The sequence below is a fragment of the Lycium barbarum genome, chromosome 7, assembly GCF_019175385.1.
Source record: "Lycium barbarum isolate Lr01 chromosome 7, ASM1917538v2, whole genome shotgun sequence".
NCBI lineage: Eukaryota > Viridiplantae > Streptophyta > Magnoliopsida > Solanales > Solanaceae > Lycium > Lycium barbarum.
In genome coordinates this window covers 67,056,202-67,068,180 of record NC_083343.1, presented here as the reverse complement: position 1 = coordinate 67,068,180, position 11,979 = coordinate 67,056,202, and positions in this window count along the sequence as shown.

Sequence of the window (11,979 nt, the reverse complement as noted above, 5' to 3'; positions counted from 1 at the left end):
CCAGCTATTGAGGCACGGTGGAATCATATACAGCCCGCCTTAGCGGTGACATGCCCGGCCATCTAGGCGCAGTAAAATCATATCGTCAATCATAATCCATCAGTTTTACACGTCTCATGAATATATCGTAATCTTAGCATAGCTCGGCATTTTCATACATAACATACGCATATTATAAGCTAGCATCACTGATAATCTTATACACATATCATGACTTAGCATTATTTCACATTTATCATTAGGAAGCACATTAAACTTTGAAGAAAACCATAACTACATCGATGTGACATAAGGTCGTGAACCCCCGATTATATTATGAACATTTATGAGTAGCCTGCCTCACCTTGAAGGAAATTATACATAAGGTGAGTGTGAGAAATAAAATCATGAACTCTCGAATCGCTATACTTTAACTCATCATCATCACTATCATGCTCGTATGTAGTTTAGTATATTTACGGACTCATAAGCTCCATCATATAGGAGGATCATGGAAAAACTTGGAAGATTCATGCCTTTGAAGGAAGGGATAAGCCTTACATACCTTTTACGTTTAACTAAGCTGTCATTCGCTTGTCCTCCTTCAATGTCACGTTTCTACCTTCAAGAGGGAATTCGCATTAACGTTAGTTAGTCAACTATAAGAACGCGCTACTATTTCTAGAGAAAATTGGACAGCACTTCCTTTGTTTATACTACTTTCCCCACATTCTATGTCAACTCTCAAACGTTCATAACAACATTCTCAATATGATAGACAACACTCATCATTCATTTACAACATCCGTATTTAACAATTTGTCTTCAATTTCTCCATAATCATGGCAATGGTTCATCGTTGCATTTTTCTAACATAGGACACTTATTCGACGTTCTAAATGTCATTCATAGCATTTTCATAATCACAAATTATAAATGATCATGGCTCAATTCAAACCTTTACTCAACATTGCTACTATTCACACTTTCATGACCCATTTCTTACATTCATCTATAATCTAAGTGTTTCAACTCTTCCATACCCTAAATAACATGTAAATTCCGTAAAACTTACCTTAGATGTTGTAGGAACAAGCCTTGAGTGGTATTACTCTTCTTGCACCAAAACCCTAGTTTGCTTATCTTGAAATTTCTTAACTTGGATGAACCTTGATGAGTTCATACACTTGATTCACTTGGATTCTTGATATTGATCTTTGATTTCCTTTGTTTTGTTGTAGATGAAGAGGAGAATATTATAGAGGTTTCTAGAGAGAAGCATCGTGGAAATGAAATGAATTTAATGAGCTTGCGTCTCCTTTTAATGACTTGAAATCTAATCCGGAATGAACAGTAGTTGAAGTGCACAGTGGTCGTAAACCCAGTTTACGGTCCATATTCTAGTTTACGGGCCGCATTTCGTGGTCATATTTAAGCATAACAGAAACAGAAAGGTATGCTGGAGGTCATGGTTTACGATCACGGTTTACGGGCCGTATTTCGATTTACGGAGTATTCCAAGTCGTATTTAACCATTTGATCATTTGGCAGAAACTTGTAGTTTTGTAAGTTGAAAAACGACATGGTATTTTACGGGCCGTATACCACTTTACGGTCCGTATTTCATTTTACGATCGACTGGGCCAAAGTGTAAATCTTCAACTTTTTCACATTTTCAGGACCCATAAGTAGTCGTTCTGAAGCATAACCTATCTCTTATTGCAATTTCCTTTGAAATCTTAATCAGGGTCGTCAAACGTCGTCCCCTTCTTATTAAAATATCATATACTCGTATTCTTTGTTAGTCTATTCGTTGTACATTCACGGGGAAATTTCCGAGGTGTAACACCATTTAATGCCATGAGTAAGGTACCTGTTGCAGCCAAGGATACAAAGACTTGATGAGATTATGCATATTCAAATTTATACTATGGATCACCATATTTCTGTTCATTCTTCCTCCATGCATTATGACATTTCTCCTCTGCAAAAGTTGCCAACATACCACAGCTGGTATAGCTTGGATAATTGTCTTCAACTTAGCATGACACGTTCTTTCCCACCATTTTACTATTGTTTAATGAATCTGCACAAAAGGCTCAGTACTTCTTGTTGCTTCTTTATAATATTGCCATTTGGATTTGGTAAAGGAGCCAGTTAAAAACAAGTGTTGCAAAGTTTCCTCCAAACTAGGATTATCACAACATCTACATTTAGAAGCAATAGAAATTTGCATTTTCTTAAGCAGATCATCTACAGGTAACTTAAGTGTCCACACTCTCCATAGTAAGAAAGAAATTTTGAAAGGAAGACCTTTGACCCACAATTTTTGATAAAATGTAGAAGTTTCCTGTTTCTGTCTAAGAATATTCCAAGCACTTCCTACTGAAAACTCACCTGAACTAGTTAAAGTCCACCAAGGTTTATCCTTCTTTGAATTCTGCTGAAAACACACCAACGCATTCCTTACATGCTCCACAACATTTGTAGGAAAGTGAGCTTCCATTTCTGCAAGGTTCCACCCATCTTTTGTCATTACATCAGCAACTTCCACAATGTTAGTATTACTATGATCAGTCTTATGTAAAAAATGACTAATTGGACCAAGATTTGTCCAGTTATCATCCCATGCATCGCTTGAACCATTGTTTGGCTCCCACCATATGAACTGATCCACTTCATCTCTGGCATGCAACATCATTTTTCATATCTGAGATCCCCCTTTCCACTGAACTCTAGTAGGCTTAAGTTTCTTACAGTACTTGTTCTACATGAAGTTTGACCACATGGAATTAGTAGTTTTGAATATCCACCATAACTTAGCATATAGAGATTTTGAAACATCATACAAGGATCTGAAAGCAAGGCCACCTTCTTCTTTTGGCAAACAAATCTTCTGCCATGACACCCGGTGTCTGCTTCTTTCCTCTTCTTTGTTATTCCAGAAAAATATTGCAAAGATCCTGTGCATTTCATTAATAGTATACTTAGTAGGCACTATAGCTGACAAACTATACACACAAGTCTAATTTGAAGAACACTAATGATAAGAACAACTTTCCCTCCATAAGATAAAAGTCTTCCTTTCCAGCTTTGCAGTTTATTCTTAACCTTTTTGATGAGATCATTGTAATACATCTTATTCCTTATTTTATGAAATATAGGACATCCCATACACTTTAAAGGAAACTGATCTCTAGTAAAACCTGTATTCTGCTGAACTTCTTGTTGTATATGCTGTGCCACCTTATCATACAAATAGAAAGCACTTTTACCCCTATTGATAAGCTGACTTGATAACACATGATACTTCTTCAAAATTATCTTGATTTTCATCAAAGAGTGTTTCTCAGTAGATGCAAATATTATGGTATCATCAGCATATGCAAGGCAATTAATCCTTGCACTCCATTTAGGCATACCATATCCAACAAAGCTACCATCCTCAGCTAAAGTGTTCAAAGCTCTAGAAATGACCTTAGAAGACAGAATGAATAATGTAGAAGATAGAGGATCTCCTTGATTTACTCCCCTTCTAGAGTGAAAGAACCCCTTAGCCTTGCCATTTAGCAGTATAGAGTACCAATTGTTAGCCAACAGTCTCCAAATCATGTAAATGAATACATCAGAAAATCCCATCTTCCCTATCACTTTGATAACGTAAGACCAAGCAACCCTATCATAAGACTTAGCCATATCTAGTTTAATCACCACACTAGCTGGTTTCCCTCCTTTCCTTATATTTATGACTATCTCTTGAGCTAGAAGAACATTTTCAATAATGCTCCTCCCTTGTACAAAACCAGCCTGATTTGGAGATATCAAAGAAAGAAGGATATCACCTTGTTTACCAAGTTACTTAAACTGATTGGCCTAATATCGGAAAAAGTATTAATGAATTCTTTCTTAGGAAGAAGCACCAAGTTTGTGTGTGTAATAGATTTTGGAAGAGAATTTCTATTGAAGAAACACAATAACATATTGTACACATCCTCTCCAACAATAACCCAACACTTCTGATAGAATATACCTGAAAAACCATCTGGACCACAAGTACTTGATCCACTAAGATTGAAAATTGCATCTTTAACTTCCTCCATGGTTGGTATTTTTCTAAGTTATTCATTCATACCATTATCAACAAGAACCGGAACATCCTCTAGAAGACTTTCTTCCACCTAATAAAAATTCTCCTGAGTGAACTGTTTTTCATAGAATGAGACTGCTTCTGCAGCTATTTGATCCTCCTCCTCTATCCAATCCCCTTCTGAATTCTGAATTTTCCTGATCTGTAGTTTTTTCCTTCTTCCTTTCACTATAGTATGAAAGAACTTAGTATTCCTGTCACCCTTTACAAACCAGTCAAGAGCAGATTTTTGTCTCCAATATTCTTATTCGTAGTGTAAGTATTTCATCATTTCAGCCAGGGCCTTTTGCAGTACACACCTATTCATAAGAGACGAATCCTATTCAAGCAGGTCTTCTTTAGTTCTTACTATTTCCTCCCTAATAATGATCTGTTTGAAAATATTCCCATATGTCAATCTACTCCACTGAGATAAGGCCTCGTTAAGCTTCTTCATCTTACACTTGAAGCTAATGAAAGGGTCTTCATGTTCCCATACTGGCCAATTTTGCCTCACTATGTCAATGAAAGAATCATGTTCCACCCAGAACTTCAAAAATTTGAATGGTTTGTACTAATATTGATCTATTTCTCTATAATTACATAATAGAAGAGCATGATCTGAATATGTCCTAGCATGATATTCCACATCAAATCTGCTAAACCATTCTTTCAAAGGAGCATTAATTAACATTTTATCCAACCTTTCAAAAATACAATCATCTCCATCTCTACCATTCCCCCATGTAAAGGGCTGCCTTTAGAGCTAATCTCCTCCAGTTCACAAGTATTCCCAAAAAAGGTAAAGTCCTCCACATCTTGAGGCTGAATAGGGATGCCATCAATCTTTTCCTCATCATTCAACACCACATTAAAATCACCACCAATCATCATGCTTCAATGATGGTGTTGTACAAATGATACATGTTGTCCCATAATTCTAACCTTTCAACATCATCACACTTTGCATATACAAGAGTGGTATACATAGTTTTCTCCAAATCCTGGAAGAACAATCTCAGTGTCAATTATTGAACTGTATCTGAAATCACCTCTACATCAATATTACTATTAACAAAGCACCAGATCTTGCCACTACAATTAGGAAATGCATTAGCCATGGCTAATCTACTCCTGTATCTTTGAATGTATCTAGCCTGTTGAAAAGGTTCCATCAAGGCTATGAAAAAGAACTTGTGATGGCTGTGAAGCATTTGGAGTCAATGACATGCTTTTACAGTCTTCACAGATCTTATATTCCAAATAAATGACTTTAACATCATTTAAAAGATGGTTTTTTCACTGCACTCTTTGGTAACACCCTAATAGGGGGTTGTTCTTCTATTGGCCATTCATATTCATCTTTTTCTGCCCCTTCTTTTACCATTTTGCACTCGAAACTGCTCTAGAGAGTTTAGGAGAAACTCCAGCCTGCTTATATACCTTCTTATTCACTAAATTAGCCTGCTCTTCTTTGTCCTCCTCCGTGCCAAGATTCTCCTTATTCTTCTCTATATTATCTACATTATTAGTTACTAGATCATGGAGCTCTTTGTTGGGAGAAATCCTCTTATTAATGGATAAGCTATTCACATGAACCTCTATCACTACTGCCAATTGTGCCCCTTCATTGATACATTGCTGCAATTCCCAATGAGAGATTGGAGTATTATTGAATGCCCCTTCACTTGCTAGATTGTCAGCCTGAGAATTATTTGCTACCTGCACAGAATGAGACACCAAAACACTGTCATTGATCACTATATCCTTAGTACCAACACTATCTTTGTTAGCTATTACTAGCTCCAACTCTTTCAAAGAAATACAACCAGACTGAGCCCTTGCTATACCATTGATGTCATTTGTAATATTAGTATCATGAGCCTCTTCCTTGTCTGTTGATCTGCTATTCTTCATACTGTCACTATCTGATGGTATCTCCTGGCTACTAATAACTTTAACACATTATTTATTGGGCTAATTCTATATTTAATCTTTGACCACAACACTGTGATCTTCCTTTGCAATCTCCACTCCTGTAGTACCTCCTCAACTTCTTCTTCATGTTGTGTTATGTTACACCTTGGGAAATTTTGCATTGTTTGAATAATAAGTAGACTAACATAAGTACAAAGTGTACATGAAGCACTTACAGGTTTGAGGAGGGTATCCAATAATTTTAAGTATGTACCTTAAGGTTTCTGAGTTAAATGAATCGACGAAAGTAAGTTCGTTGAAGGATTGGAATTGGAGGCATGTTTTGGGAAGATTTCGTATCATTTATGTTATAAATTTCTTAGAATCACCTTAAGAGGAAGATATAGGCCTCCTTAGATGTTTAGTGAAGTTTTACACAAGTGCCAAGTAGGTCCCATAAGGGTTGGAGGTCAGACGAATTGAAAAGAATGCATTTTCTTTAAAATTGGAATTTTGGGGCAATATGAAACCGTATATCAGGTATGTTGTGCAGCATACTGGACGCAAAATCCCAAAATTTGGGCACCTCACTGCCCAACATTTCCCCCAAGGAGAGAAGGGAAGATGCGGCCACATACTAAGTATGTGGTGCCGGATCTCCAACGCAAGTTTGGGCGGGGGAGCTATTTTGAAACCATTTTAAGTTCCAAAAGATCCCATTCTTCACACCCACTGTCCATACTCTTCTCCCCACATTATTAGAGAGTTATTGAAGGTTCTCCAATATTCCAAAACCTTCCACACCATTAAAAGATAAGACCAAACATCAAAACCCCAAGATAATCCATGGAAGAAGATTATCCTTGCTTCTACTCAATGATGTGATGAACTTGGTCTCGAAAGAAGTTGAGTGAGGTGAAGTTCTTCTAGTAAGAGGTATGTTCTTCATCCTATATCTTATGATTAAGTTGACTTAAAGGTTTAGCAAGTCTTGAACAGAAAAGAATCATAGTAGAGAAGTCACGAAGTATTACGTTGAATTTGATGGTTGTGGGTTGAATGTGAAAGGAGATTTTGGATTTATTTAAGATTAATTTGAATACAATTCCTTGACTATGGTAATTTTGTTTTGGGATTTGTTATGGAATTTGGTGGATGTAGACAAAATAGGGGAAGTGTGGCCCAAATTCCACTAGCTCACTAGTTACTCTAGTTCGAACTTAAGAGTGTTTTCAAGACTTAACCTTAGTGTGAATCCTCTTAAATTTAGATTTGCGAGCTTGGAGGAGAATGTTAAGTAGTTAAGAAGATGAAAAGTTACGTTAAGGCTAACCCTTTCTTTCTTAAGGCATGATTTCTTTGTTGTGAACCTATACATGATATCCATAATGTCCCTATTCCTAAAATGCGAGTAGCATATGATTCTAAAGGTTCTTATGATATTATTGATAAATTCCCTCCATGATGATGGTTCCATTTCTAGAGATACCAAAAATTATAGATCTTGATGTTCTCATGATATTATTGAACTTGTTACATGATTGTTGATCTAGTGCATTATTGTTGATCTCACCTTATGATAGTTTTCCCTTCAAGGTGAGATATAGCATTGATGATGATTCCATAATGACATATCAGAGGTTACCAACCTTACGTCACTTGATAGACTTATAGCTGTTATTTGGGCTCTCATGCATGCTTTATATATGTATATATTTTGTCACACCGCGTCGTGCTATAGTCGGTCGGGCAGGCACATAGATGTACACACCACTGCAGTGGGCAGGTTATGATGTTACCCCGGACGTGGGATGATATGATTTATGGATCGGGTTGCACGTTCTACAACACTAACACTATATTATATATGTGTGTATGAAAATGTTTTTTAAAAAGGCTAAGCATGCATGACATCCGCCTTAAGAGGCAGTCAGATGTACATGTTATCTCTCTTATCCCATGTTTCTTTATATCTTTATTATGTTATTATTCATGCTTTACATACTTAGTACATTATTCGTACTAACGTCCTTTTATTTGTGGACACTGGGTTCATGCCCGCAGGTTGACAGGGTGACAGACTAGACCTCTAGGCTACGTCATCAGCGATTGTACAAGAGCGCTCCATTCGTTCTGGAGTGGTGATTCAGTTAGTATTATTCTTTTGTGTACATATATGGGCATGGCGAGGTCCTGTCCCATTTTTATAATGTTATACACTCCATATAGAGGCTCGTAGACAGATGCATATAGTTAGATGTCTCATAACCTCATCGGTTCATATTGTTGTGTACCATTTTGGTAGCCTTGTCGGCTTGTACATATGGGCATAGTTGATAATGTTTACATAGATGTGCACTTATCTTTTGGACTCATGCCCTTACAGACTATGATATTTATGAGTTATCTTTTGTGGTTCATCATGATTATGAGAAGTATGTTAAGAGGTGCTCAGTAGGTTAGCTTCGGGTGCCCGTCGCGGCCCTCCGATTGGGTTGTGACAAACGTGGTATCAGAGAAGTTCATCCTAGGGTGTGTCAACGAGTCGTGTCCATTAGAGTCTTGTTTATGGGTGTGAAGCATGCCACACTTATAAACAGGAAGTTACGGGGCATGTAGGAATAATTGACCTTTCTTTCTCATATTAGATCGTGCGATAGAGCAATGTTATAAGGGTTCCTTTTTTCCTAATCATGCGTTATGATTTCAGCGATGCCTGTGAAGAGGAAAGCCACAGCGGCCCAGAAGGGCAAGTCAGCGGCAGGTAAGTGGGTTTGGCCAGTTATTACCGTCGCTTCGTGAAGGGTTTTACGGCTATTGCTTCATTTTTTACCAGATTAACTCAGAAGAGGGTTCTTTTCTAGTGGTCAGATGATTCTAATAAGAGCTTTCAAAAGGTCAAGCTTCTTTTGACTACAGCCTCGGTCTTAGCATTACCCGTGGAGGGTAAGGATGTCATGATTTATTGTGATGACTCTCGTATGGGCTTCATGCTGTGTTGATGCATGAGGGTAGAGCGATAGCTTATGCTTCACGTCAGTTGAAGATTCATGAGAAAAATTACCTTACCCATGATTTGGAGTTGTTGACCGTAGTCTTCGCTTTGAAGATTTGGAGGCATTATTTGTATGGTGTCCATTATGAGGTGTTCATCGATCACCGTAGTCTCCAGAATGTGCTTACCCAGAGAGATCTTAATTCTAGGCAGCGTCGATGGATGGAGCTTCTAAAGGACTATGACATCACTATTTTGTATCATCTCGGGAAAGCCAAAATAGTGGCTGATGCCTTGAGTCGCAAGGCAGTGAGTATATGGAGTTTAGCTCGATTGATTATTTTCGAGCGTCCGTTGGCCATGGAGGTTCAGACTCTGGCCAATAGTTTCGTTTGCCTTGATATTTCAGCCATAGGCAGGATTTTGGCTTGTGTAGAGGAGAGGTCGTCTTTATTGGATCGGATCAGGACTCATCAGTTTGAGAATGCTCAGTTAAGTAGGATTCGAGATAGAGTTTTGAGGGGTGAGGCCAAGGAGGCCTTGATTGATTCTGAGGGCCTTTTGAGGATTAAAGGATGCGTATGCATTCCTCATATTGGTCATTTGATCTTGTGTGAGGCTCATAGATCTCGCTATTCCATTCATCCGGGGGAAACTAAGACATATGGTGATCTGAGACAGCACTATTGGTAGCGGCGGATGAAGAGGGATATATATGATTTCATGGCTAAGTGTGGAAATTGTCAGCAGGTAAAGTATGAGCACCAGTGACCCAGTGGTGTGCTTCAGAGGATACCCATTCCCGAGTGGAAGTGGGAGAGGATTACCATGGATTTTGTTGTGGGTCTTCTAAAGACCCTGAGCAAGTTTGTCTCTATTTGGGCGATAGTTGATAGGTTGATTAAGTCCGCTCACTTTGTTCCAGTTTAGGTTTCCTATACTATGGAGAAGTTTGCCAAGTTATATATTCGGGATATTATGAGATTGTACGGGGTTCCTATTTCTGTTGTATCTGATCGGGGTACTATCTTTACTTCCCGATTCTGGAGGGTGTTTCATGAGGAGTTGGGCACCCGATTCGACCTTAGTACAGCTTTTCATCCCCAGATCGATGGCCAGACCGAGCGGACCATCCAGGTGCTCTAGGAGATGTTGAGAGCATGTGTTATTGATTTTGGTGGTCATTGGGATCTGCACTTACCATTGGTAGAGTTTATTGGCATGGCGCCTTTTGTGGATTTATATGGTAGGAGATGTAGATCTTTGGTTGGGTGGTTTTATGGGTTCGAGGCTCGACCTTGGAGTATGGATCAGTTAAGACAGTCCCTTGATAAAGTGAGAGTTATTCTTACCAAGCTTTTGGCAGCTCAGAGTCAGCAAAAGATGTATGTAGACCGGAAGGTTCGGGATTTAGAGTTTGCTATTGGTTACCAGGTTTTATTGAAGGTTTCACCCATGAAGGGTGTTATGAGGTTTGGTAAGAGGGGAAAGTTGAGCCCCATGTATATTGGTCCATTTGAGATTGTTGCCCGCGTGGGTGATGTAGCTTATGAGTTGGCGTTGCTGCCAGGTTTGGTGGGAGTTCATCCGATTTTTCATGTTTCGATGCCGATGGTACCTTCATTGTTCGGTGGGATTCTATGTTACTTGATGGAAATTTGACTTATGAGGAGGTCCCTATCGCGATCTTGGATAGGCAGGGTCGAAAGTTGAGATCGAAAGAGATTGCTTGTGTAAAGGTGCAATGGAAGCACCATCCTGTTGAGAAGGATACTTGGGCGGGAGTCCGACATGCGTAGCCGACATCCCTAGTTGTTCACTGATTCAGGTGTTTCCTGCTCCTTTTCTCTTATTCGCTCGAGGACGAGCGAAGGTTCAATTGGTATCTGATGTAACGACCTGTTTGGTCGTTATATTCTTTCAAGGGCAAAGGGGCAAATATACCCCTCAACTATAGGATATGGAGCAAATATACCCTCCGTTAAAAAAAAGGAGGATTTATGCCCTCGCCGTTAATGAAAAGGGGCATATATACCCCTCAACTATAGGATATGGAGCAAATATACCCCTCGTTACAAAATTGGTGTATATATACCCCTGCCATTATAAAATGGTGCAAATATACCCCTGTCGTTTTAAAATGGTGCAAATATACCCTTTTCACTGACGGATTTTTTTTTAAAAAATATTTAGGTTATTTTTTAATTAAAAAATATCACGTGACTTTAAAAAAAAGTCTACCCATTGTTTTGTGTAGACATACTTTTCTAAGGCCACATAGTAATTCTTTTTTGATAGGTGGGGTCTGTTCGTTTAAAAAAAATATATCCGTGACTTTAAAAAAAATAAGTCTACCCATTTTTAAAAAAAAATAAGTCTACCCTTTTCACTGAAGGATTTTAAAAAAAAATATTTAGGTTATTTTTTAATTAAAAAATATCACGTGACTTTAAAAAAAAGTCTACCCGGTTTTTTTGCGTAGACATACTTTTCTAAGGCCACATAGTAATTTTTTTTATAGGTGGGGTCTGTTCATTTAAAAAGAATATCTCCGTGACTTTTAAAAAAATAAATCTACCCTTTTCACTGACGGATTTAAAAAAAATATTTAGGTTATTTTTTAATTAAAAAATATCACCTGACTTTAAAAACAAGTCTACCCATTTTTTTGCGTAGACATACTTTTCTAAGGCCATATAGTAATTTTTTTTTGATGGGTAAGGTCTGGTTCTTTTAAAAAAATGAGTAGACTTATTTTTTTTAAAGTTACGGAGATACTTTTTTTAAACAAACAGATCCCACCTATCAAAAGAAAAAATTACTATGTGGCCTTAGAAAAGTATGTCTACACAAAAAAATGGGTAGACTTTGTTTTAAAGTCACGTGATATTTTTTAATTAAAAAATAACCTAAATATTTTTTTAAAAAAAATTCGTTAGTGAAAAGGGTATATTTGCACCAT